Genomic DNA, 6,474 nt, shown 5'->3' with positions numbered 1-6,474 from the left:
ACTCATTAGAGTATCCTAGATAAAAGAAAGTTTTTGAACAAAATGAAGAACTTTTATTAGGATGACCCTTATTCAAATATTATCTGGATCAAATATTTTGAAGATGCATTCCCGATAATTAGATAAGTAATATCATTAAATTTTAAATTTTAAGACATGTGGGGGTCATTTCTCATCAAATAAGACAGTTGCATAAATCCTACAATATAGATTTATTGTTTATAATTTTATTCTTATTTACTCCTTACATTAATATTACATCTCAAGAATTCTCTACAACTCCTTTCCATTTATTGTTTACAATTTTATATAATTCACCTCCTTGTGGTTCAATCTTAATCTTGTCAAGTTATTTATTACTTTGACACTCCCACATTTGAAAAAAAAAACATTAAATTTACTCCTTACATTAATATTACATCTCAAGAATTCTCTACAACTCATTTCCATTTATTGTTTACAATTTTATATAGTTCACCTCCTTATGGTTCAATCCTAATCTTGTCAAGTTATTTATTACTTTAACACTCCCACATTTGAAAAAAAAACATTAATTTTTTTTATCATGTCACATAACATACAACCTAATATAACACTACTAAAATAAATATGGTTAAAAGGATGAATCTTTAATTTGTGATTTTTGGCCATAGATGATAGAAATAGAAAAAATACTAATAGCTAACATTCATCAAACATTACCAGAATTTTGCCTATTATCGACACATTTTTTCATCGATATTTAGACACTTATTATGTCGGAGAAAAATTTAGCAATGGAATCATGGATGGTAATTGGTAATTGCATGTCAGAAAACTTTATCATTAATGATTTCAATTTTGTTACTAATTTCATTAATAATAAAATCATTGATAGAGTTTTAGATGGAAAAAAAGAGCTAAAAAAATCTTTCTAACATCATTCTATTAGTAATGCCATCAGAGATTTATTTCATATTATCGATGAAATTAACCCATCAATGATTTGCGTGTTGGTAGTTGCATTTCTTGTAATATTTTTTACTTTATGAAACTCTCTGAAAGACTTAATCTTCGATGATTCCATATATAATGATCAATGGTATTTCATGTAACTTATTTTCAACTCTTTGAATTTTTTTTATGGACTTAGTTCATCGATGATTCTATTGTAATACGTAGTAGCATTTCATGTAAATTGTTTTCAACTTTCTAGAACATTTCAATTGACTTAGTTCGTCAGTAATCCCGTCAGATAATGTGTTTAATACTTTTTTCAATAAAATAAAATAAAGAGAAAAACAATTAAAGAAATAAAACTAAAATAAAAAACCAAATATTTATTATAAATTTAAAAATCATCAATCTGAATACAATTCATCTAGAGAAAAAAAGTTAAAGAAGGAAGAGACAGATATTAACTAGGACTAGATGGATAAAGAGGTGGACCACTTATACCACTAATGTTTGACAACAACTCCATATACAATCACCCAAGTTTGGTTGTCTCATCACTAAGTTGTTATGTCTTAGTAGTAAGCTGGATCATCTGAATTTTAATTTTTTATCATAGAATTGCTTAGAAATTTGAACAATGGGAACTCAAACCTAATTGGAAGAGACCAAAAGTTAAGACATTATGGGTCGTCTGCATATCATTAGCCATAGTGTTTGGGATATCATAAATATGATTCTTATCTAGTCCACTAGACAATCCATCAACTAACCATAAATTCAAATCAATGTCCGGATGGGTTGAAGGGTTGTCCTCATATCTCTCTTACAATCTAGTGATATATATTTCTTGAAAAAAATTCACTCAAATAATTTTAAAAAATAATAAATTAAGAAAAAAAATATTGAAATCCAACTCACCATGAACTTTTGAGCTTGAATATCCACAAGTTGTTGCATCCCTTTTCAATAATTATCATTTCACATGTGAGTTTCTACAAAATACTTCATCGGTCTTGGTTCGCGCCCAAGAACTGCAGCCTGCAAAAAGAAGTTGTTAGTTAAATATTTTCATATAAACTAATAATTTAAAAAATAAATTTAATAAAAAGGAATCTTACCACCCGTTTTCAATGCAAAATGAACAAAATAGATTAACTAGTATGTTGGTTATTAAACAATAAATCTCTTTTTTCTATTTCTTTATATTTAACTGTAATTGTCACGTGAAATGTTAAAATTTCACGCACTAGATATAAGCTTTTCATATAGCTTTTAAGACATGCAGAGGTCTAAAACCCTATAAACAACAATGTCTACCTATCATGAAAGACCTCTCTTTTTAGCTTCTTTTTTTACATCTTATATCATATATCACTCGACTTATATGGTAGAAATAAATTATCGGTTAAGATTATGAAAAATAAAATTTTAAAATTTATATAAAAAAATATTTTGAAATCAATTTTACCTAGTTGCGCTGTGATTTTTCCAAACCCTCCTAGCAAAAATCTTATCAACTCTATCCTAATAAAAGTTTTCCTTGCACATCAAATTTATACAAGTAGTAAGTTCATAAAATTAAAAAAGAGTACTAACCAAGTTAAAATAATAATACACACACACACACGAATATTGAATATTTCAAATCATGCATCAATCATAGGTTTTTATTAATTAGAATTTTTGAAAACCTGACTCTACTAAAATAATTATATTTTTTTAGACAATTTCATTGTTGATATTATTGTATGAGCAACCTCTATATTTGTAAACTTGAAATTCCATTCATTAACTGAAATTTATTATAAAAATTATTCATTTTTATTTATTTTTTAATCTTGCAATAAAAAAAAAACACTTACATTGAGCAGTCCGGCATTCATTGAGCAATGTACTTTATAGTATATACATGTCTCTCTTAACGAAGACCCCTTCTACGAGTTGACATCACACAACTCATGATCATCAGAAGTGCAACTAAAAGAACTAGCAGTGCTCGTGTTTGTACTACTCATTAAGAACTTTCTCTTTGGCATCTAAATGAATTAGATCATTAAAAAAGGTAATAACATTCCTATTTTTTGAAAAAAAAAGTCAATAACACCTCTCCTATGCAATATAAGAAACTACTAAAAATTCATTTACCTATATATCTACATCAATAAATAAAGTCACAAACTAATTAATTTTATTTATGACTAAAATGTTTTTATAAATTGATTATTTTATAAGATGAAAAGTTTATGGATACTCATATTGAGCACCTATATAAATCTCACAAATAATTTAGATTCAAATATAAATTTGAGAAAGATACATACACTCATATGAAAAAAGAGAAGATTTCCTCAGACAAGTTCATAAAAATCATGGAAAACTAATATGCATTACTAATTATTTTGAAAATATATGCATAAAGATCTTTTTTTTATTGACCATTTACACATTTACAAATTGACTGGCATAAAATGACCCTAATACTTAATTGAAAAAATAAAACAAAAAAAATAGATATTTCTAAGCACTCTACGCTCCTTAAAAGCTAAGGTTTAAAACTATTTTATATATGCTATTCCTAGAAGACCAATCTGAAACATAAAGAAAGTTTTTTTTATATTTTAACCAAATGAAAAGAACAAGCTTATTAGGGTTAGAGAATTGCCAGTAAAAATAATTTGCACTAAATTTAAACATTTTCATTCTATATGATTAATTTGCACTAAATTTAAGCATTTCTATTTTATATGATAATAAAAAATAATCAAATAACAAGAAATAAGTCCACCCAGCATTCCTATATTATCAGGTTAAACTCTCATAAAAATACTAACTCTCATAAACTCAAAGAAATAGCAAATAAAACAAAAAAAAATAAAAAGCCCTACCATAGTTGTTCTTGTTTTTATTTTTTTACTATGTTAATCCAACTCAATGAGACTTGCATAATTGCTTGCAAATTTTTATTTTTTTACTATGTTAATCCAACTTAGTGAGACTTGCATAATTGTTGCAAAAAAAAAAATTAGGAGCATTATAAGGCAAAACAATAAGCTTTGAAAACTCAAAAGTGGTAGGATATTTGCCTAGCAAAGTCATGGAGACATGGTGGATGAAGGATGAAAACGTTAAGGGAAAAAGAAAAGGAAAGAGTAGAGATTGATAAAGAATGAAAAAGATTTTGACAGAGAGAAAAAAGAGGACGAAGGAAGAAGACATTGAGTGGAAGAGAAGAAAAGAGAGAAGAGATTGACAGAGAGTGAAGAAAATTTTGATATTTAGAATGAGTGAAGAAAAAGAGAGAAGAAAAGGTGTTTTCTTATGAAATTAAAGATTTGAACTTTTACTTAGGGCTTTTTAATCAATAATTAAATATTTATATTTTTTAAACATTTATCAGTAATTTTTTTGGTAAATAAAAACTAAAATTTTCAATTAAATTTAAATTTTTTTGAAGACCTCCCAAAATTCTCAGATGAATTTTCAGTCCATCGATAATTTTGTAATAATCAGTGGCAAAGGCATATAATTTTTTCCAAACTCTCTAGAACTTTTTAAGAGGTTTGTTTCTTTGGTAACTTCATCTGTAATGATCATTGGTAAAGCCAAGTAATTTTTTTCAACTCTCTAAAACTCTTTGATGGGCTTAATCTATTAGTAATTTTATATGTAATGGTTAATGGTAAAGTCATGTAATTTTGTTTCAACTTTATGAAACTTTCCAAAGGACTTAGTTTATCGGTAATTCAGTTGGTATTTACATTCCTTATGTAAAATATTTTTTACCTATAAATGCTCTTGTTTTCCTTATCTGTTGAACCTGTAAATACAATAAAATCACAACATGATGCGAACCTTAGCGAAACTTAATAGAATTTGTGAACCTAAGATCTATCTAGTCCACGTTTGAGTATAAAGTTGAATTTATCATAATGAAAGACTTCCTTCAAGATAACAAGAGTATAAATCAACAAATCACAACGCCTATACTAGGAAATGAGCAAAAAAAAGTATAAAATCGCTAGCAAAAATTGATCAATTGTTTAAAGAGTTAAAGTTCAATCAAGAATCAAGAGAGGTAATATTTTTATTCTGAAAAAAAAAAGTTATTTAAATATTCTTCATAAAGAGTATTTATACTAGAAAGCTAAGTAACTCTAGTTTCCCTAACGGGTCACACATAAAACCAATTTAACTAATACTCAAACCAAGCTAAAGCTAGTCCAAACTAATTAAAATAAATAAAATAAACAAGTTTGAAACTTAACAAGTATTGCCACACAAAACAAAAATAGATCAATAGCTCAACTAATTAAACTAAGTCAATGTCAGTTTCTCTTGTAATCTGCTGGCAGCATCAATGCTTAATTTCAAACGAATGATTCTCTCATCTTAATAAATTAGAAGTCATTCTATATATCAATGGAAATGTATAGAAGTCTATTTTCCATCCTAACTAGAATCGCATAAAAAATTTGACTTGGAGCTTTAGTTATGATCAAACAGTAGCTAAATGTCAAACTCTCCAATTTGAGTCTTCTTATCCCAATCCTTATATAATGGCCTTGGTTCCACTAACAAGCCATTCTTGAACATGAATCATATTAACTAAGGATTTTTCTTCATTATTTATTACCCTTTTGAAACCCACCTAAGCCCATGTATCTTGAACAAGTCCATTAAAAGTTTTTTTAAACCCATTAACCCTAAGCCTTGTCATTAGACTAGCTAGAACCTCTAATGGATTCTTTAGTGTTGTTTGGATTGCATAACAACATAGTAACACCATTTATATTCATATTAATAAAATAACAACAATAAATATTCCAATAATGTTAATAAAAATTTATTGTAAAGGAACCATAAAAATTACATTAAAGTCAATTTCATTACATATTAATGTTTTATAATTTAATTTAAATTCTTCTTCTTCTTCAATAATTTTATCGTCATCATGTTCATCATAATCTTCTTCATTAAATTGATGCTAATCGATATCATCACCTTCATCAACTTCTACATGTCCATTGGTTCTTATAACATCATTTAACTCATTAACGTCAACATTGACAAAAATATTCTCAACAACACAAAAATTTCAATTTTCTTCTTAGTCGGTAGATAGAATAACTTGATATGCATCAACTAATTCATCAATTTGATAAATATTGTCTCTTGTATTTACTTCATTGTTATCTTCCTAAACAACTTAAACATGACCATTGGATATGGTTTTCACTATAGATAACCAATCAACTCTAGAATGGTCTTTTCTAAACAAAAAAAAAATATATGTAATAAACTTGTTGGCTGATTAGTACTTAAAAGTGCATTTTTATCAAGGTTTTATATCATCATTTTGCACTTGAAGTATCAATAACTCCTTAACTAAAACATGTTTTATAATAATGTATCTAATAATATAAGATACCTATAATTTATGGTAAATGTCTATTTTTAATGCAGACTTATCACATAAATGAAAGGATTGATTGATGAATTTAAGAACTGAAATTGAAAGGAACTTGATTTGTTGTTAAC

The sequence above is a fragment of the Populus euphratica genome, unplaced genomic scaffold (assembly GCF_000495115.2).
Source record: "Populus euphratica unplaced genomic scaffold, PopEup_1.0 scaffold461.1, whole genome shotgun sequence".
Lineage (NCBI taxonomy): Eukaryota > Viridiplantae > Streptophyta > Magnoliopsida > Malpighiales > Salicaceae > Populus > Populus euphratica.
Note: the sequence above shows the minus strand (reverse complement) of the source record.